The following is a 22,917-nucleotide window of genomic DNA, read 5'->3' as shown; positions in this document are numbered from 1 at the left end:
GTGCTGTGTCACCTGATCCTTATCCCGTTTGTCCTTACATGAAATAATGTTCACAAACGCTTCTCAAAAATTCTTCCCAATCCTACTTTTTGTAATCATGATACAAGTGAGCATAAAACTTGGAACACGACAGCAACAGGAATGTGCCCTTTGGCCCACCATGTTGGGCCAAACATGACAACAAATGAAATAATCCCTTCTGCCTGTCCTTGATCCATAGTCCTCCATTCCTTACCTATTCGCGCACTTAACTAAAAGTCCCTTTTAAATGCTTTCATCGTATCTGCATCCACTACCACCCCGGGCACTGTATTCCACACTTTTAACATGCTCAGTGTGAAATATTTGCCCCTCACATCTCTTTTGAACTTCCCCCCTCTCAGCTTAAATGCATGCCCCCTAATAGTGGACACTTCAACTCCGGGGGAGAAATTTTCTGACCGTTAGCTGTATTTATGTATCTCCTAATTTTATAGACTTCTATCAAGCCTGCCCTCAGCTTCTACTGCTCCAGAGAAAATGAAGAGTTTTTCCAGCTTCTCCCTCTCGTTCATACCCTCTATTCCAGTCAGCATGCTGGTAAATCTCTTCTGCACCCTGTCCAAAGCCTGCACGTCCTTAGTGTAATGTGGTGGCCAGAATTGAATGCAATACTCTGTGTGGACTCAACAAAGTCTTGTAAAGCTGCAATGTGACATCCTGACTCTTGCACTGAGTTCCCCTATGAATAAAGGCAAGCATGCGATATGCCTTCTTGACCACCCTATCTACTTGTGTGGCTACTGTCAGGGAGTTATGGTCTAGGACCCCAAGATCCCTCTGGACATCACTGCTGTTTGGGGTCCTGCCATTAACTGTGTATCCCTTTCCTTAACACTTGGTCTCCTAAAAGGCAACACCTCATGCCTGCCCAGATTAAATTCCATCGGCCATTTCTCCGCTCGTGTTTGCAATTGGTCTGTATCTTGCTGTGTCCTTTGACAACCTTCCATGCTGTCCACAAGTCCACTGGTCCTTATATCATCTGCAAACTTAGTGATCCCCCATCTGCATTTGCAACCAAGTCATTTACACATATCACAAACAGCAGAAATCACATCGATGCGGAACACCACTCGTCACTGAGCTGCAGCCAGAAAAACAGCTTTCCACCACTGAGACGGCAAGAACTGCAGATGCTGGAATCAGAGTTAACCAAGTGTGGAGCTGGAGGAACGCAGCAGGTCAGGCAGCATCAGAGGAACAGGAAAGCTGACATTGTTGATGCTGCCTGGCCTGCTGTGTTCCTCCAGTCCTATACTGTGTTATCTTTGTCAGCCTTCCACCGCTACCGTCTGCCTTATATGGGCAGGCCAAGTCACCATGGATCTCATGGATCTTAATCTTCTGGATGAGCATACCATGAGGGACCTTATTGAAAACCTTCGTAAAATCCATGTATATGTTATCAACTGTTCGATCCGAATTGATCACCCTTGTCACCTCCGTGAAAACTTCAACTGACTTGGTAAGACATAACCTGCCTTGCATAATACCATGCTGGCTGTCCCTTATTAGCCCATACTTTTGAGACATGAGACACTCACCAGTCTGTAGTTTCCTGGAAAGTCCCTGTTTTCCTGCTTGAACAGAGGAATGACTTTATCCACTCACCAGTCTCCGCAACCCCTCCAGTGCCTGGCAAGGATATCAGATCCTGTTGAAAGTGGTGTGTTGATGCATTTGTGTCATGATTGTGTTTTGTTTCAGCCCTAACATTGAAAGCAGTGTAAGAATGTCTTTGTGCAGCAGGCGAGGTGTGATGAGACTAACAATTGCAAGATGTTGAAAATTTGCCATTATTTATGAAAACAGTGATAAATTTCCATGATCAACATTTCTGTTACACTGCAATGATTATCCCGTGGCATGTAAAATCAGAAAGATACGATAAAATGAGACTGGGTCATATGCAGGGAGAATGTTTGCCTTTCATGTCTATAGAAGTAGTGAAATATTTCCGTGAATCTAAAAGTCACTTTTCCGCTCATTGAAGGACACAATCATCGCCTTGGAAGCTTAATCACGATACTACCTTGCATTTCTGAAGAGGGAAGAAGAAATCAACATGAAAATTCAATTCCATGGTTTTGGAAGTCCCATTGAGAACACGATTCATTTGCGCCGGCATAATGCTCTGACCGAGAAAGAATTGAAGGTGAGTTTGTAGTTTGGAAGATCGCAGCAATTTATGCATCAACTTCTTCATCGATAATGTTCCATTGCTTTCAAACTGCATTTTCCACTCTGCAAGATAATAACTGTGAGAACAAGCAACAGCATCGGTAGGTGGTCTATGGGGAATGCAATGTTACAAAACCCGATCCATTCAACAACATATTTCAGATATGTCAACAAATTAAATATTCCAGCACAGGATAAAACAAGGAAGATGAGAGTGAGGAGGCAATAGCTCTGATGACAAAAGAACAGAAATTTACCTTTATCCATTCGAGCAAAAAAGCAGGCACGCAAATAAATAATCATCTAACAATGCACATGTGCAACGGAGGCTACAGGGGGACTAAAAATGCCGAATTGTTGTCATGCGTATTGCTGAAAGGATGATTGAAACAGAATCTGTGGTAAATTTGAAGAAATACAGATGATGCATCTCAGGATGTTGGAGGAAGAACATTTATGGACTGAGGCAAATTGTATTGCCCTTTTCAGGAGTTATTGGGTTCATAATGAATTGAAAGACTTCCTTCTGTGCTGAAAGCTTTAGTTTAGTTGCAGCTGGATGACAATTTCTGTTCCTGGTAGTATTTAGCAAACTGTTAAAAGTGAATGTCACTGCACAGAATTCCAAACATGACTCCAATCAGTAGAGAAAATATCCAAGGTGTGTGATGAGTTGTATCCTCTCATGTTGAACAGCGCAGCGACAGATACAATGGAGGCACTGATGATAATGTTCCAAGAATCCTTAGATTGTGGAAAATTCTCAGAGGATTGAAAGATGGTGAACATAACACCATTATTACAAAGATACTTGGACAAAATAGTGAGCAAGTATTGCCAATTTAGGTCAACCTGGGTAGATGTTCATGCCGGCAATGAAAGATGAAATAACACGGTACTGAGTGTGCTATAACATCCTACAGAGTGAACATCCTTTCATAACGGGGAAATAATACTTGACAAACTTGCTACAGTGCTTTGAGAAGGAAACAAACATTACTGATGAAGGACCACCAGTTGTTGTCGTACATTGAGATTTCAACAAAGCATTTGATAAGGTTCAGCTCGTAAGGTGTCTCGAAGGAAAAGAGCCCGTGTGTTCAACGGTAGTATGTTCGGATGGACAGAGGACTGCATCGTTAATAGAAGTAGAGTTGTAGCAGCAAGATGGTAACTGACAAGTCATGTACAGCCACAGAGCGAATGCTGCAGAGGCCGTACACCTCATGTTGACTGGGTTGATTTCGGAAATGGCGTAGGGGATTGCTATGCTTAGGAAAGTTGGGCAGGCAGGGACTACGTTCATTGGCGTTTTTAAGATTGAAAACAATCTTATTTTTTCAACATTTAAGATTCTTAAGAGGCTTGATAGTGTATATCCGTAGAGATTACTCCCATTTGTGAAAGATTTTACGACCAGAGGCCACATTTTCAAATTGGTTGCCCATTAATTCAGGGAAGAATTACTTCTTTCAGGTTGCAGCAATTTATTGAACACTTTAGCCAAGAAGGCTTTAGAGGTAATGCCATTAATCATATGCTAGGCTGTAACGGCCAGGTTAATTTTTAAATCAAGAAACAATGATAATGAGAAAAGGGTCTCGGCCTGAAACGTCAGCTTTTGTGCTCCTGAGATGCTGCTTGGCCTGCTGTGTTCATCCAGCTTCACACTTTGTTATCTTGGATTCTCCAGCATCTGAGCTTCCCATTATCAGTGATAATGAGAAAAGGGTAGTCTTTACAGTGGAAGATACTTCAAGGATCCCCTTATTACTAAAGAACACAGGGAGGAATTAAACACATCACTACCACACCATCACTACCATGAGAAAAGTAGCAGTAGACAATCTAATGGAGTGAAAGCAGATTGGACTCTTTGCCGTGATGGTTTACTTTCTAAGATTCTAAACAATGAGCTTCAGAGTCGGTGTCTGCTTTGACTGTAATTTCCCAAAAAGGTTTACATTCCAGAGAAGCATCTGAGGGCTGGAAAACTGCTGATGTGACATCCCTGTTTAAAAAGGAGAGAGGCAAAAAGAAGATAACTACAACCGAACCAGCCGAACATCAATTTTTGGAAATATGTGGCAATCAACTATGAAGAAATTAGTAGCAGAACATTTGGAAAATCAGAATCTAATCAAACAGAATCACCATAGCCTGATGAAAGAGAAATTATGTCTGGCTAATTTGTTTGGGTTTTTGGAGGAAGTTTTGGGAGGAGAATTAACAGAGGAAAACCAGTAAATGTGTTGTGTTTGGACTTGGAGAAAGCATTGAGAATGTACTCAAAAGTAATAAGCTAAGAGCTGAGGTTTTGAAGGTAGTATATTGCTGTGGATCAGTATACTTTGCACGTTCTGGAAGGAGAGATCACATCTCGAGTGAAATGCACCTAGTGAATATATATTTTGGGGAACTTGGTGGCAATCCGGGAAGTCAGTGCAGAGGGTAAGAGGTGCCATTTGCTTGCTTTTTTTGCCTGATAGTTCGTAAGCATTTTTTTTGAGACAGGGTGAATTGAAGCCAGAATCAGGGACCGAGAGGGTGAACCAGGTTCATTGGTTGGTGATCGCGACTGGTTTAAGAATCTATTATCGGTAGCTTTCAGATTGAAAGTAAATCGGAGAAATATTTACAGGCTACAAACTAAAAGACCAGAATGTTTTCAAATCAAATTAAGAGCGAAGTAATTGAAATGGAGATGCCAGGCCAGATGATGATTTGTACCTACATGACGGGCGAGTGGTCAGGCCCCATACTCCAGCTTAGGGTTGATGAACTGGAATCTCAGTTTGTACCAATCAACAAATTATGTGGGGGACAGTTACTGGGGAATGCTGTGCTTCAGGAGGCAGTCACACACCTTAGATTAACTAGCTGAAACTCGGTCAGTGGCCAATGACAAAGAACAGGGCAGGTGGAAGGTTTCAGGATGTAGTGCAGAAGGAACCTTGGCCTTTGATCTTATCTAACAGGTTTGAGATTCTTTCTTCCTGTGTGGATGAGAGTGCAGGGTATAGGGAAGATGAGTAAACTGACTGTAGCACTGTGGTACAGGGGGACATTGAAGTGGGAATAAAAAGTGAAATGTAGTTATAATCAGAGGTAGTATAGTTAGGGGAATGAACACTGTTCGTTGTGACCAGGATCGAGAGTCTCGAAAGTAGTGTTGCCTGCCTGGTGCCCAGGTTCAGGATATTCCATCTCGGCTACAAAGGAACTTGAAGTGGGAGGAGTAGAAATCCAGCTATCGTGGTCCACACAGGTACCATTGATATGGAAGAAAGAGGAAAGAGGTTCTCCTGAGGGATTATGAGCACCGAGGTGCTGAGGTGAGAAAGCAGAACCAGAATGGTAATAATCTCTGGATTATTATCTGAGCAATTTGGCACGGTGTGAACATAATTATAGATGTACATTGTTCAAATGGTGGCATGGCAGAAATGTGTTTGAATTCATGGGACATTGGCATCGGTATGGGGAAGGAGGGAGTCGTTCTGGTGTTATAGGCTCGACGAGAATCATATTGGGACAAGTATCCTCGCAAAATACAGAGCTAGGTCTGGGGCTAGGGCGTAAAAATAAAAAGTGTGGAGTGGGTGAGCTCAGTTGCATGGAAAATTGTGGAAAAAGTTAGAAGCTGGTAAGTGCTCAGCAAAGTTTCCAGAGCAAGTAATAGGACAAAAAGTTTGGAAATGGTCAGGAGTCTCACTTCAGCTGCAGCAGATAAGAAGGGTGGCTGTAAATGCCAGACTGAAGATCTTGTATTGAATTGCAGGGAGTGTATGAAACAAAGTGAATGAGTTTGTGGTGCAGATTGAAATTGACAGATACATCACTCTGGGTATCACAGAGAGGTGGTTGTTAGGGGATAAGTGTTGGGAACGAAATAGCCAATGATTCATGTCCGATAGAAAGAACAGGCAAATGAACAGAGATAACAAAGTGTGGAGCTGGATGAGCACAGCAGGCCAAGCAGCATCTCAGGAGCGTAAAAGCTGACGTTTTGTGCCGAGACCCTTCTACTTCTGTGTGTTCATCCTGCTGTGTTCATCCAGATCCACACTTTGTTATCTTGGATTCTGAAGCATCTGCAGTTCCCATTATCTCCGATACAAATGGACAGAGATGCCAGGGTTGGCTTGTCAGTAAGAAATGAAGGAACCAAATGAAGGAACGCGCTGAAGGAACCAAAGCTCTTGTGCTTGTTTATTAATGACTTGGAGGAAAGCGGTGCATGTGCTGTGGCTAAATTTGTAGATGACTGAAAAAATATTTAGAAAGACAAGGCATGGCCCAGAAACAGAGATTTACCAGGATGTTACTTGAATCGGAATGTATTAGCTATAAGGAGGGTTTGGTGGAAATGCTGTGTCATGATACATGTAATGAGATCAACCATGATCTCACCAAATGATGGAGGAATATTCAATGGGCCAAATGACTTTTTTTGTGAGTCTTCTTGTTTGACAATGCATTCATGAAGGTGTTTTTTTTTTCTCTCTTGGATAAGATGTGGAAATGAAATGTATACGAGATGATGGGAACTGCAGATGCTGGAGAATCCAAGACAACAAAATGTGAGGCTGGATGAACACAGCAGGCCAAGCAGCATCTCAGGAGCACAAAAGTGCTCCTGAGATGCTGCTTGGCCTGCTGTGTTCATCCAGCCTCACATTTTGTTGTCATGAAATGTATACACTTCCTTTTCATCTGGGAATAAATAATTGTTCTGAACGATTTCCGTTGACTAATAGCAATCTGACAAGCTTCGCAATGTAAAGAGATTTTTAGCTTCTTTTTAATTGTAAAGGTATTCTTTGGAATTAATTTGGCATATATTATTTGCATCTCAGGAAGTATGTTCATCACTGCATCTCAAAAAGTGCTCTGTTGTATGACAGTAGCTTTTTAAAGATCACTTCAATGGTTGTGATTTTGAGTTGCCATAACACACATTAAATTACACTGTTGGCCAATCTGTCCATGATTATTTCATTATCTTATGCTTCAAACAGACAAGGAAATATTGGTGATGCAATGAAGTGTTTGACTCTCAAATATAATTGCTGTTATAGTTTCCACTTGGAAGAAAGATTCACATCAAATTGACTGGTCAAGGAAATGGGACACTGACTGTGAGTACTTTGAATGTTCGACTTATTCCTAAAATGAAAGTTATGACCTTGATGATTTCCCTTTCATGCAGATATGAAGAGACTCTTTTAAAATATCCTCTCGGTTAGTGGTTCAGGCATAAAAGTGCAATATGTATATTTATGTATATACATGTACATGCGTCATCTGAAAAGATAATGAGTATAAATCACTTGTGACAAGGTGAGAATGAGTTATCCAGATAGTAAGAACTGCCAATGTTGGTGTCTGAGATAACACATTGTGGAGCTGGAGGAACACAGCAGGGCAGGCAGCATCAGAGGCTGAGGAAAGTTGAGGTTTTGGGTCAGGACCCTTCCTGAGAAATGGAGGGTGGAAGGGAGCTCAGAAACAAATAGTGTGGAGGGGGAGGAGGTGGTAGGGAAGGTAGGTGGGATGGTGATAAGTGAGTACTATCCAGATTGGAACAGATTTTCCCCAGGGGGTATTGAGTACGAATTCCAAATCACTCTCAAAATCTTAGTGACTGTTAACATTGATGTTTTTTGTCTGTGTGTTTCAGTAATTGCATGACAGTTGAATGGTTCGTTGTGAGTGAGGAACCTATGGACTCTCAGACACCAAGATGGAATTTAGTTCGAAGAGTGACTTCAAAATAGTTGCTTGCTTTTAAAATCTTGACCGTTTTTGCTGTCCAGTTGAATGAATTTAGCTTCATACTGCTTCAATAGGAATTAGTGTTTAATAGGAACATATTTGTGAAACTTACAGTTCCGTAAGTTTTAGCATAAACTGGTGCAGCCTTTCGGTGCTTGCAAAAAGGCTCACCTCTCCATTAATACCGAAGGAAAATTGGAGTTTAAAAGTAAGTTCACCCGTTGTCAGGGAATGAAATGTTAATGTTGACTCGAAAATAATTTTTAAAAAAGTCATATATTTGTGTAACACTGAACTCAAATTAAAATTTGGATATGCTAGTTTTACAGATGGTTGGATATTGAATTCATTTTAAATGAGGGTGAAGATCACTTTAAATCCAGCATATTTGTGAAGAAAAGAAATAGCATATCAAATAAAATTAACTGCATGACTCTTCATAGCCCTATATGTAGAATTTCATTCTGAACTATGAGACAGTTGTGACCCCATACTACCTCAGTGCTCATGGCAAGAGCAAGACTCCTGTTTGACGTGCTGTGCACTGCATGGAATGGCGGCAACATCAGATTCATTGATGCTTGAGAATCAAAAGAATATGACAATAAGATTTAAAATCAAAATCTCATTGAACACTTCAAGGAATGTATTACAGGAAGAGGGGGAAAGCATGTATGACTAATAGAAGGTGGTGGCGCAGATCACATAGACCTGTGTGCTAAAACTTATGACAAATTTCACATTGAATGGAACAGTTTAAACAGGCTAGAGGAAGCAGACATGCCAGCCCAAACTTTTTGAATTTGAGCATTCTGTTCATAAACATCAGCAAAATTGTTGGAAACATGTTTATTCTTTCTCTTTTATTGCACAGAACCATACGATTAGACTGTTTTGATGAGAAATTTAAAGATTACGTGTCCCATCCGTTTGACTCACAGTTTGGTACCATAGGTTGGTACGATCTTCGTTGGAGAAGGAAAAGGGATGTTCCAGATACAGAAAACCGTCAAACCATTTACAACAAAGTCCATTTCTGGTTAGTATTAATTAATGCAGTTAACATTTTTAGCTCGACATGATTGCACAATGGAGTCAATAAGAAAATTCCATCTGATATTCCACATAAATTTTAAGTGGATATTAATGCAGCTCATTTCTTTTTCACGCTGTATGCTGCTTTTAAGAATGGTTGTCTTATTGTCGAAATGTTTAGCTTTGACTCCATGGCTTCTTCCATTAGCTCACATTGAAACACATGTTTCTTCAGCCAAAAATGCACATTTACCCGGTGTAGCTTGACCAACCTTCCCCTGTGGTCGTTCCCCTGAAATCCCCTGCGGTAGCTCCCCTGAAAAACAACTATACCATTTTGGATACTGTTCCGGGGACGACTTCGCAGGGGTATGCAGTAGGGTGCAGGTCTCTGGCACAGAGTCTGTCCCTCTTGCACAGAAGGGGAGCGGGGATAGGAAGAGAGTGATAGTCATTGGGGACTCAATAGTTGGAGGGACTGATAGAAGATTTGCCGGAAACGAAAGAGACTCACGATTGGTGTGTTGCCGACCAGGTGCCAGGGTCTGTGATGTCTCGGATCGTGTGTTTAGGGTCCTGAGGGGAGAGGCTGACCAGCCCCAAGTCGTGATATACATAGGCACCAACGGCATAGGTAGAAAGAGGGATAGGGATGTCAGGCAGGATTTGAGGGAGCTAGGGTGGAAGCCGAGAGCTAGAACAAGCAGAGTGGTCATCTCTGGTTTGTCACCCGTACCACGTGATAGCGAGGCAAAGAACAGGGAGAGATTTCAGCTGAAGACGTGGCTGCAGGGATGGTGCAGGTGGGAGGGCTTCAGGTACATGGACAATTGGGGCTCGTTCTGGGGAAGGTGGGACCTGTACAAACAGGACGGTCTCCACTTGAATGAGAGGGGCACGAATATCCTGGGTGGGAAATTGGCGAGTGCCATTCGGTTGGATTTAAACTAGCTCAGAAGGGGGATGGGAAACTGAGGTGTAGTCCCAGTACACAGGAGGATGAGCGTAGGGAGGACATGGTCAGGACCTCACTGTCACAGGAGTGTGCTGGCAGACAGCAAGCTGGATTGAAGTGTGACGACTTTAATGCCGGGAGTATCCGGAATAATGTAGGTGAGGTTGCAGCTTGGATAGGTACCTGGGACTTCGATGTTGTGGCCATTTCGGAGGCATGGATAGAGGAGGGTCAGGAATGGATGTTGCAGGTTCTTGTGTTTAGATCTTTCATTAAGGTCTGGGAAGGTGGTAAAAGAGGGGGAGGTGTGGCTTTGTTGGTCAAGGACAGTATAACGGCGGCTGAAAGAACCTTTGAGGACTTGTCTACTGTGGTGGTATGGGCTGAGGTTGCCAAGGAAGGTTTGTCGACTGAGCCAGTGTGGGTGGACGTTCGGAACAGCAAGGCAGCAGTCACTTCACTGGGGGTTTTCTACGGACCCCAAATAGCGGTTGGGAGATCGAAGAACTCATTGGCCGGCAGATTGTTGAAAAGTGCAAACGTATCAGGGTTGTTGTTGTGGGTGACTTCAACTTTCCCAATATAGATTGAAACCTCCTGAGTGCAGATGGTTTGGATGGAGCCGTTTTTGTCAGGTGTGTTCAGGAGGGTTTCCTGACTCAGTATGTGGACAGGCCGAGGGGGGAGGCCATTTTGGATTTGGTGCTCGGCGATGAGCCAGGACAGGTGTCAGATCTTGTGGTGGGAGAACACTTTGGCGACAGTGACCGCAAGAGCCTCACATTTACCATAGCCATGGAAAGTGAAAGGAGCAGTTACCAGGGGAAGATATTTCACTGGGGTCAAGGAAACTATGATGCTATCAGACAGGAGTTGGGAAGTACAGATTGGGAGCAATTGTTCCACAGAAAGGGCGCAGCAGACATGTGGAGGCTGTTCAAGGAGCAGTTGTTGCGAGTGATGTATAAATTTGTTCCTCTGAGACAGATAAGAAGGGGTAAGATTCAGGAGCCTTGGATGACGGGTACAGAGGTGCTTCTTGTCAAAAAGAAAAGGCAGCGTACGTAAGGTGGAGGAAGTGAGGGTCTGGCACAGCTTTAGAGTATTACAGGCCTGCTCGGAAGGAGCTCAAAAGATATTGCCTGTACAATTGTTACCTGTTACAACCTTTGCGTCCACGCTTGCTCATTCAATGGTGTCAAGATGCCAGCAGTGCATGTACCTTCTCCATCCCCTAATGCCGTCAGCTCACACAAGACATAGTCCTTACTTAAAATCTTCTGATCAACCAACGTTCATTGTAATGGACATTTTAGTTGTCTGTCATGAAACGAAAACTGATTCTGACTGGCATGACCTGCAGTGCAAATGAATATAATCTGCGAAACGAGATTCCTTATGGGCTTGCAGCCGCTACAAATAATTGCTTTTCAAAGACGTTGCATACATACATTTTTTTCTCCTGTCACCTTAGATTATTTTTTTGTTTATGCATGTTGTGTGGGTTTCCAGTCAGGCCCATAAACTCAGGTTGATGCAGTCACTGTTACAACACGGTATTGAAGGAGAATTTGTGATCTTTGGAGTTTCATTCCAGTGTCTGAAGGAGTGCACCATCAAGCCACTTCAGAGCACTACTGGCGACGAATTGTTGCAAGTTTTCAAGTGTTACCGATCGTCACATAAAATATGGCCTTTTTGTTGTTGCGCTATTCATCTTAACTGCACCATATCTAGTATTTAGGCTTGGAAACTATTTCAATTTTTTTGATTTACTTATTCAAAATCATTTATGATTGTTGTCATGATATCTACAATATGTTATTTTGATTGGACATAGAGGATTGGATCTGTCTTGATGGAAATAATGTATGCGCTTATAAAAGCCCTTCTGGGCAAGGTAGTTGCTCAGTGGTTAGAGCTGCTCATGCACTGGGGAGCCAATTGAGATTCCAGTCTTGGGTAACTATCTGTGTGGAATTGACATGTCCTCCCCGCGTCTGCGAGGGGCTTCTGCCAGGTGCTGCAGTTTCCTCCCATTGTTCAAAGATGTGCAGGTCCTTATATGTGATTTGTGAAGCATTTCTTAAATGTTTCAATCCTGCCGGCATCCAGTGCCTTGGACAAAATAACTGGAGATGAATAAAAGATACTGTGCCTTTTGACACCATTTCCTGCTGGATTTTCATCAATCCTGCTTTATATCGGTGACAACTTCCATGACCTTTTTTGATGCTATGTCTGAATTGACAGTCTAGTTCCAAATATTTGTTGTGCAGTATTTCAAGGTCTCTGTTACAGCATACCCATGAATGTCCACTTCAAAAGATACTTCCATATCATAGAATCCCTACGGTGTGGAAACAAGCCCCTTTTGACCCAAGAAGTCCACGACCACGCTCCAAAGAGCATCTCACCCTGACTCATCCCCCGACCCTTTCCTCAGTAACCGTACGTTTCCCATGACTAACACACCTAATCTACACATCCCTAAACACAATGGGCAAGTTTGGCATGGCCCATACACCGAGCCTGCACATCTTTGGACTGTGGGAGGAAACCAGAGCACCCAGCAGGAACCCATGCAGGCATGGGCAGAATGTACAAACTCCGCACAGAAAATCGTCCAACGGTGGGATCGAACCTGGGTCCCTGGCGCTGTGAGTCAGCAGTGCTAACCACTGAGCCACCGTGCTGCCCTTGGAGTTAGACAGAGCTTGCTTGTTCCTGGGTGGCCTCAAACTGCCAACCTCCACTTAGTGGCAAAAGTGCTGACCAACTGCACTCATCTTCACTGGTTTTTGCTTTGTATCATTGAATTCAATTCTTCAAACTCTATGATAAATATTTAAATTTCCATTGATATGTGAGCGTTGTTTTTAGTACGCAGTATTGGTTTATTATGTTTCATTGGTACATCATGAATACTGTATGTATATGCAAATGGGCAAGTTGGTAATGATGCAGTCCACAGACCTGGAGGATAATAACACTGTCCTTCAATCGCCCACGATGCCCTCTGCAAATTGGTAGAAAACAAAAATTTCTAAAAAATTCATCTCTCCTCCCGTCAGTCGATCAAAATTAATTCAGGATTTTGTACAGGCCATTAAGCGTAAGATTACACGAGCCTAAACAAAACTACTGGCTCATATTAGTTCAGTAAAGTGAAAGGGCAACAATAGAGGCAGTAGGAACTGCAGATGCTGGAGAATCTGAGATAAGAAGGTGTAAAGCTGGATGAACTCAGCAGGCCAAGCAGTATCATCCGGCTCTACACCTTGTTGTCTCAGATTCTCCAGCGCCAATTTTCTGAAGTAGGGTCTCGTTCCGAAACATCAGCTTTCTTGCTTCTCTGATGCTGCTTGACCTGCTGTGTTCATCCAGCTCTCCACCTTGGGCAACAATAGAGTATGTTTTAAGTCACTCGATATGTTACGTGGGTTTGTCTTCCTTAGGGTGGACAATGGGATGCAGTGACTGAGGACAATGGGATGCAGTGACTGAGGGCAATGGGATGCAGTGACTGAGGACAATGGGATGCAGTGACTGAGGACAATGGGATGCAGTGACTGAGGACAATGGGATGCAGTGACTGAGGACAATGGGATGCAGCGACTGAGGACAATGGGATGCAGTGACTGAGGGCAATGGGATGCAGTGACTGAGGGCAATGGGATGCAGTGACTGAGGGCAATGGGATGCAGTGACTGAGGGCAATGGGATGCAGTGATTGAGGACAATGGGATGCAGTGATTGAGGACAATGGGATGCAGTGACTGAGGGGAATGTGATGCAGTGACTGAGGGAAATGGGATGCAGTGACTGGGAATTGGGACGCTGTGGCTGAGTGAAATGGGACGCAGTGACTGATGGAAAGGAGATGCAGTGACTGATTGAAATGGGATTGCCGTGACTGTGGAAAGGAGAAGCAGTGACTGCGGAAATGGGACGCGGTGACGGATGGAAATGGGATGCTCTGACTGAGTGTAAAGTGAAGCTTTGAGTGAAATGGGATGCAGTGGCTGTGTGAAATGGGATGCAGTGGCTGTGTGAAATGGGATGCAGTGGCTGTGTGAAATGGGATGCAGTGACTGGTGGTAATGAGATGCTCTGACTTAGGGAAAGGAAATGCAGTGTCTGTGGGAAATGGGATGCTGCGACTGAGGGTGATGGGATGCAGTGACTGATGGAAATGGATGCAGTGACTGAGTGAAATGGGAGGCGGTGACTGAGTGAAATGCGATGCAGTGACTGAGGTACTGGGAAGGAGTGACTGAGTTAATAGGGATACAGTGCCCGTGCGGGCTTGGGGTGCAGTGACGTAGGGAAATGGGATACAGTGCCTGAGTGAAATGAGACGCACTGACTGAGTGAAATCGGATGCAGTGACAGAGTGGAATGGGATGCAGTAACTGCGTGAAATGGGATGCAGTGAATGAGTGAAATGAGATGCAGTGTCTGATGGAAATGTGATGCAGTGACAGAGTGACATGAGCTGCAGTGACTGATGGAAATGGGATGCAGTGACTGAGCGACATGAGCTGCAGTGTCTGATGGAAATGTGACGCAGTGACTGAGGGACATGGGATGCAGTGACTGAGGGACATGGGATGCAGTGACTGAGGGACATGGGATGCAGTGACTGAGGGACATGGGATGCAGTGACTGAGGGGAATGGGATGCAGTGAGTGTGGGAAACTGAATACAGCGTCTGAGAGATACGGGAAACAGTGACTGAGGGAAATGTGATGCAGTGACTGAGGGAAATGTGATGCAGTGACTGAGGAAAATGTGATGCAGTGACTGAGGGAAATGGGATGCAGTGACTGAGGGGAATGGGATGCAGTGAGTCTGGGAAATTGAATGCAGCGTCTGAGAGATACGGGAAACAGTGACTGATGAAAATGGGATGCAGTGATTGAGTGAAATGTGATGCAGTGATTGAGTGAAATGTGATGCAGTGATTGAGTGAAATGTGATGCAGTGACTGAGTGAAATGTGATGCAGTGACTGAGTGAAATGGGCTGCAGTGATTGAGTGAAATGGGATGCAGTGACTGAGTGAAATGAGATGCAGTGACTGAGGAAAATGGGATGCAGTCTGTGAGTGAAATGTGTTGCAGTCACTGAGTGAAAGGGGATGCAGTGACTGAGTGAAATGCGATGCAGTGACTGAGTGAAATGCGATGCAGTGACTGTTGGAAATGGGATGCAGTGTCTGAGGGAAATGGGATGCAGTGACGGACGGAAATGGGATGCAGTCAGTGAGTGAAATGAGATGCAGTGACTGAATGAAGTGGGATGCAGTGACTGAGGACAATGGGATGCAGTGACTGAGTGACATGGGATGCAGTGACTGAGGGACATGGGATGCAGTGACTGAGGGACATGGGATGCAGTGACTGTGGGAAATGGCATACTGTGACTCAGGGTAATGGGATGCAGTGACTGAGGGGAATGGGATGCAGTGAGTGTGGGAAATTGAATACAGCGTCTGAGAGATACGGGAAACAGTGACTGATGGAAATGGGATGCAGTGAATGTGGGACATGGGATGCAGTGATTGAGTGAAATGTGATGCAGTGACTGAGTGAAATGCGATGCAGTGACTGAGGGAAATGGGATGCAGTGACTGAGGGAAATGGGATGCAGTGACTGAGGGAAATGAGATGCCAAGACTGAGTGAACTGGGATGCAGTGACTGATGGAAATGGTATGCAGTGACTGAGGGAAATGGGATGCGGTGACTGACGGAAATGGGATGCACTGACTGAGGGACATGGGATGCACTGACTGAGGGACATGGGATGCACTGACTGAGGCACATGGGATGCAGTGACAGAGGTACTGGGAAGGAGTGACTGAGTTAATAGGGAATCAGTGCCCGAGCGGGCTTGGGGTGCAGCGACTGAGGGAAATGGGAGACAGTGCCTGACCGAAAAGGGACGCACTGACTGAGTGAAATGACATGCAGTGACTGTGGGACATGGGATGCAGTGACTGAGGGACATAGGATGCACTGACTGAGGGAAATGGGATGCAGTGACTGAGTGAAATGGGATGCAGTGACTGAGGGACGTGGGATGCAGTGAATGAGGGACGTGGGATGCAGTGATTGAGGGACATGGGATGCAGTGACTGAGGGAAATGGGATGCAGTGACTGAGGGAAATGAGATGCCGAGACTGAGTGAACTGGGATGCAGTGACTGAAGGAAATGCGATGCAGTGACTGAGGGAAATGGGATGCAGTGACTGACGGAAATGGGATGCAGTGTCTGTTGGAATTGGGATCCTGCGACTGAAGGTAATGGGATGCAGTGACTGAGGGTAATGGGATGCAGTGACTGAGGGTAATGGGATGCAGTAACTGAGGGTAATGGGATGCAGTGACTGAGTGAAATGGGATGCAGTGAATGAGGGCAATGGGATGCAGTGACTGAGGGCAATGGGATGCAGTGACTGAGGGCAATGGGATGCAGTGACTGAGGGCAATGGGATGCAGTGACTGAGGACAATGGGATGCAGTGACGGAGGACAATGGGATGCAGTGACGGAGGACAATGGGATGCAGTGACGGAGGACAATGGGATGCAGTGACGGAGGACAATGGGATGCAGTGACGGAGGACAATGGGATGCAGTGACTGAGGACAATGGGATGCAGTGACTGAGGACAATGGGATGCAGTGACTGAGGGGAATGGGATGCAGTGACTGAGGGAAATGTGATGCACTGACTGAGGGAAATGGGACGCAGTGACTGGGAATTGGGACGCAGTGACTGATGGAAAGGAGATGCAGTGACTGATTGAAATGGGATGCAGTGACTGAGTGAAATGGGATTGCCGTGACTGTGGAAAGGAGATGCAGTGACTGAGGAAATGGGACGCGGTGACGGATGGAAATGGGATGCTCTGACTGAGTGTAAAGTGAAGCATTGAGTGAAATGGGATGCAGTGGCTGTGTGAAATGGGATGCAGTGGCTGTGTGAAATGGGATGCAGTGGCTGTGTGAAATGGGATGCAGTGGCTGTGTGAAATGGGATGCAGTGGCTGTGTGAAATGGGATGCAGTGACTGGTGGAAATGAGATGCACTGACTTAGGGAAAGGAAATGCAGTGTCTGTGGGAAATGGGATGCTGCGACTGAGGGTGATGGGATGCAGTGACTGACGGAAATGGATGCAGTGACTGAGTGAAATGGGATGCAGTGACTGAGTGAAATGCGATGCAGTGACTGAGGTACTGGGAAGGAGTGACTGAGTTAATAGTGAGGCAGTGCCCGTGCGGGCTTGGGGTGCAGTGACTTAGGGAAATGGGATACAGTGCCTGAGTGAAATGTGACGCACTGACTGAGTGAAATCGGATGCAGTGACTGAGTGGAATGGGACGCAGTAACTGCGTGAAATGGGATGCAGTGAATGAGTGAAATGAGATGCAGTGTCTGAGGGACATGGGATGCAGTGACTGAGGGACATGGGATGCAGTGACTGAGGGACATGGGATGCAGTGACTGAGGGACATGGGATGCAGTGACAGAGTGACATGAGCTGCAGTGTCTGATGGAAATGTGACGCAGTAACTGAGGGAAATGCGATGCAGTGACTGAGGTACTGGGTAGGAGTGACTGAGGGACATGGGATGCAGTGACTGAGGGACATGGGATGCAGTGACTGAGGGAAATGGGATGCAGTGACTGAGGGACGTGGGGTGCTGTGACAGAGGGAAAGGAGATGCAGTGACTGTGGGAAATGGCATACTGTGACTCAGGGTAATGGGATGCAGTGACTGAGGGGAATGGGACACAGTGAGTGTGGGACATGGGATGGAGTGATTGAGTGAAATGTGATGCAGTGACTGAGTGAAATGTGATGCAGTGACTGAGTGAAATGAGATGCAGTGACTGAGGGAAATGGGATGCAGTCAGTGAGTGAAATGTGTTGCAGTCACTGAGTGAAATGTGTTGCAGTCACTGAGTGAAAGGGGATGCAGTGACTGAGGACAATGGGATGCAGTGACTGAGGGACATGGGATGCAGTGACTGAGGGAAATGGGATGCAGTGACTGAGGGACATGGGATGCAGTGACTGAGGGGAATGCATGCAGTGAGTGTGGGAAATTGAATACAGCGTCTGAGAGATAGGGGAAACAGTGGCTGATGGAAATGGGATGCAGTGAATGTGGGACATGGGATGCAGTGATTGAGTGAAATGTGATGCAGTGACTGAGTGAAATGTGATGCAGTGACTGAGTGAAATGGGCTGCAGTGACTGAGGGAAATGGGCTGCAGTGACTGAGGGAAATGGGCTGCAGTGACTGAGGGAAATGGGCTGCAGTGACTGAGGGAAATGGGATGCAGTGACTGAGGGAAATGAGATGCCAAGACTGATGGAAATGGGATGCAGTGACTGATGGAAATGGGATGCAGTGACTGATGGAAATGGGATGCAGTGACTGATGGAAATGGGATGCAGTGACTGAGGGAAATGGGATGCAGTGACTGAGCGACATGAGCTGCAGTGTCTGATGGAAATGTGACGCAGTAACTGAGGGAAATGGGATGCAGTGACTGAGGGACATGGGATGCAGTGACTGAGGGACATGGGATGCAGTGACTGAGGGACATGGGATGCAGTGACTGAGGGACATGGGATGCAGTGACTGTGGGAAATGGCATACTGTGACTCAGGGTAATGGGATGCAGTGACTGAGGGGAATGGGATGCAGTGAGTGTGGGAAACTGAATACAGCGTCTGAGAGATACGGGAAACAGTGACTGAGGGAAATGTGATGCAGTGACTGAGGGAAATGTGATGCAGTGACTGAGGAAAATGTGATGCAGTGACTGAGGGAAATGGGATGCAGTGACTGAGGGGAATGGGATGCAGTGAGTCTGGGAAATTGAATGCAGCGTCTGAGAGATACGGGAAACAGTGACTGATGAAAATGGGATGCAGTGATTGAGTGAAATGTGATGCAGTGATTGAGTGAAATGTGATGCAGTGACTGAGTGAAATGTGATGCAGTGACTGAGTGAAATGGGCTGCAGTGACTGTTGGAAATGGGATGCAGTGATTGAGTGAAATGGGATGCAGTGACTGAGTGAAATGAGATGCAGTGACTGAGGAAAATGGGATGCAGTCTGTGAGTGAAATGTGTTGCAGTCACTGAGTGAAAGGGGATGCAGTGACTGAGTGAAATGCGATGCAGTGACTGAGTGAAATGCGATGCAGTGACTGTTGGAAATGGGATGCAGTGTCTGAGGGAAATGGGATGCAGTGACGGACGGAAATGGGATGCAGTCAGTGAGTGAAATGAGATGCAGTGACTGAATGAAGTGGGATGCAGTGACTGAGGACAATGGGATGCAGTGACTGAGTGACATGGGATGCAGTGACTGAGGGACATGGGATGCAGTGACTGTGGGAAATGGCATACTGTGACTCAGGGTAATGGGATGCAGTGACTGAGGGGAATGGGATGCAGTGAGTGTGGGAAATTGAATACAGCGTCTGAGAGATACGGGAAACAGTGACTGATGGAAATGGGATGCAGTGAATGTGGGACATGGGATGCAGTGATTGAGTGAAATGTGATGCAGTGACTGAGGGAAATGGGATGCAGTGACTGAGGGAAATGGGATGCAGTGACTGAGGGAAATGGGATGCAGTGACTGAGGGAAATGAGATGCCAAGACTGAGTGAACTGGGATGCAGTGACTGATGGAAATGGTATGCAGTGACTGAGGGAAATGGGATGCGGTGACTGACGGAAATGGGATGCAGTGACTGAGGGACATGGGATGCACTGACTGAGGGACATGGGATGCACTGACTGAGGCACATGGGATGCAGTGACAGAGGTACTGGGAAGGAGTGACTGAGTTAATAGGGAATCAGTGCCCGAGCGGGCTTGGGGTGCAGTGACTGAGGGAAATGGGAGACAGTGCCTGACCGAAAAGGGACGCACTGACTGAGTGAAATGACATGCAGTGACTGTGGGACATGGGATGCAGTGACTGAGGGACATAGGATGCACTGACTGAGGGAAATGGGATGCAGTGACTGAGTGAAATGGGATGCAGTGACTGAGTGAAATGGGATGCAGTGACTGAGGGACGTGGGATGCAGTGAATGAGGGACGTGGGATGCAGTGACTGAGGGACATGGGATGCAGTGACTGAGGGAAATGGGATGCAGTGACTGAGGGAAATGAGATGCCGAGACTGAGTGAACTGGGATGCAGTGACTGAAGGAAATGCGATGCAGTGACTGAGGGAAATGGGATGCAGTGACTGACGGAAATGGGATGCAGTGTCTGTTGGAATTGGGATCCTGCGACTGAAGGTAATGGGATGCAGTGACTGAGGGTAATGGGATGCAGTGACTGAGGGTAATGGGATGCAGTGACTGAGTGAAATGGGATGCAGTAACTGAGGGTAATGGGATGCAGTGACTGAGTGAAATGGGATGCAGTGAATGAGGACAATGGGATGCAGTGACTGAGGGCAATGGGATGCAGTGACTGAGGGCAATGGGATGCAGTGACTGAGGGCAATGGGATGCAGTGACTGAGGACAATGGGATGCAGTGACGGAGGACAATGGGATGCAGTGACGGAGGACAATGGGATGCAGTGACGGAGGACAATGGGATGCAGTGACTGAGGACAATGGGATGCAGTGACTGAGGGGAATGGGATGCAGTGACTGAGGGAAATGTGATGCACTGACTGAGGGAAATGGGACGCAGTGACTGGGAATTGGGACGCAGTGACTGATGGAAAGGAGATGCAGTGACTGATTGAAATGGGATGCAGTGACTGAGTGAAATGGGATTGCCGTGACTGTGGAAAGGAGATGCAGTGACTGAGGAAATGGGACGCGGTGACGGATGGAAATGGGATGCTCTGACTGAGTGTAAAGTGAAGCATTGAGTGAAATGGGATGCAGTGGCTGTGTGAAATGGGATGCAGTGGCTGTGTGAAATGGGATGCAGTGGCTGTGTGAAATGGGATGCAGTGACTGGTGGAAATGAGATGCACTGACTTAGGGAAAGGAAATGCAGTGTCTGTGGGAAATGGGATGCTGCGACTGAGGGTGATGGGATGCAGTGACTGACGGAAATGGATGCAGTGACTGAGTGAAATGGGATGCAGTGACTGAGTGAAATGCGATGCAGTGACTGAGGTACTGGGAAGGAGTGACTGAGTTAATAGTGAGGCAGTGCCTGTGCGGGCTTGGGGTGCAGTGACTTAGGGAAATGGGATACAGTGCCTGAGTGAAATGTGACGCACTGACTGAGTGAAATCGGATGCAGTGACTGAGTGGAATGGGATGCAGTAACTGCGTGAAATGGGATGCAGTGAATGAGTGAAATGAGATGCAGTGTCTGAGGGACATGGGATGCAGTGACTGAGGGACATGGGATGCAGTGACTGAGGGAAATGGGATGCAGTGACTGAGGGACATGGGATGCAGTGACAGAGTGACATGAGCTGCAGTGTCTGATGGAAATGTGACGCAGTAACTGAGGGAAATGCGATGCAGTGACTGAGGTACTGGGTAGGAGTGACTGAGGGACATGGGATGCAGTGACTGAGGGACATGGGATGCAGTGACTGAGGGACATGGGATGCAGTGACTGAGGGAAATGGGATGCAGTGACTGAGGGACGTGGGGTGCTGTGACAGAGGGAAAGGAGATGCAGTGACTGTGGGAAATGGCATACTGTGACTCAGGGTAATGGGATGCAGTGACTGAGGGGAATGGGACGCAGTGAGTGTGGGACATGGGATGCAGTGATTGAGTGAAATGTGATGCAGTGACTGAGTGAAATGTGATGCAGTGACTGAGTGAAATGAGATGCAGTGACTGAGGGAAATGGGATGCAGTCAGTGAGTGAAATGTGTTGCAGTCACTGAGTGAAATGGGCTGCAGTGACTGAGTGAAATGGGCTGCAGTGACTGAGGGAAATGGGCTGCAGTGACTGAGGGAAATGGGATGCAGTGACTGATGGAAATCAGATGCAGTGTCTGAGGGAAATGGGATGCAGTGTCTGAGGGAAATGGGATGCAGTGTCTGAGGGAAATGGGATGCAGTGACTGAGCGTACTGGGATGCAGTGACTGAGCGTACTGGGATGCAGTGACTGAGCGTACTGGGATGCAGTGACTGAGGGTAATGGGATGTAGTGACTGATGGTAATGGGATGCAGTGACTGAGGTGAAATGGGCTGCAGAGACTGAGTGAAATGACATGCAGTGATTGAGGAACGGAGATTCAGTGACTGTGGGAAATGGGATGCACTAACTGATGGAAATTGGATGCAGTGACTGAGGACAATGGGATGCAGTGACTGAGTGAACTGTGATTCAGTCACTGAGTGAACTGTGATTCAGTCACTGAGTGAACTGTGATGCAGTGGCTGAGTGAAATGAGACGCAGTGACTGAGTGAAATGAGACGCAGTGACTGAGTGAAATGAGATGCAGTGACTGAGTGAAATGAGATGCAGTGACTGAGGGAAATGGGATGCAGTGACTGAGGGACATGGGATGCAGTGACTGAGGGGAATGCATGCAGTGAGTGTGGGAAATTGAATACAGCGTCTGAGAGATAGGGGAAACAGTGGCTGATGGAAATGGGATGCAGTGAATGTGGGACATGGGATGCAGTGATTGAGTGAAATGTGATGCAGTGACTGAGTGAAATGTGATGCAGTGACTGAGGGAAATGGGCTGCAGTGACTGAGGGAAATGGGCTGCAGTGACTGAGGGAAATGGGATGCAGTGACTGAGGGAAATGAGATGCCAAGACTGATGGAAATGGGATGCAGTGACTGAGGGAAATGGGATGCAGTGACTGAGGGAAATGGGATGCAGTGACTGAGGGAAATGGGATGCAGTGTCTGTTTGAAATGGGATCCTGC

General features: G+C 46.2%; 1 protein-coding gene across 4 annotated transcripts in view; it reads left to right on the top strand.

Moving 5' to 3' along the window:
* Positions 1-22,917, top strand: part of LOC132207862 (uncharacterized) — a 226,958-nt gene that overhangs the window by 28,791 nt on the left and 175,250 nt on the right. For 2 of the 4 annotated variants that reach the window (XM_059643696.1, XM_059643695.1), the window contains exons 2-4: positions 2,036-2,197; positions 7,305-7,364; positions 8,876-9,040. The exons of 1 other annotated variant lie outside the window; for it this stretch is intronic. The gene's annotated coding sequence lies outside the window, so the exon portion shown is untranslated. The remainder of the gene's footprint in view (positions 1-2,035; positions 2,198-7,304; positions 7,365-8,875; positions 9,041-22,917) is intronic. One more of the 4 variants, XM_059643697.1, reaches the window with a different exon arrangement.

Source organism: Stegostoma tigrinum, unplaced genomic scaffold (genome assembly GCF_030684315.1).
Source record: "Stegostoma tigrinum isolate sSteTig4 unplaced genomic scaffold, sSteTig4.hap1 scaffold_181, whole genome shotgun sequence".
Lineage (NCBI taxonomy): Eukaryota > Metazoa > Chordata > Chondrichthyes > Orectolobiformes > Stegostomatidae > Stegostoma > Stegostoma tigrinum.
Note: the sequence above shows the minus strand (reverse complement) of the source record. Positions and strands in the feature narration are given on the sequence as shown.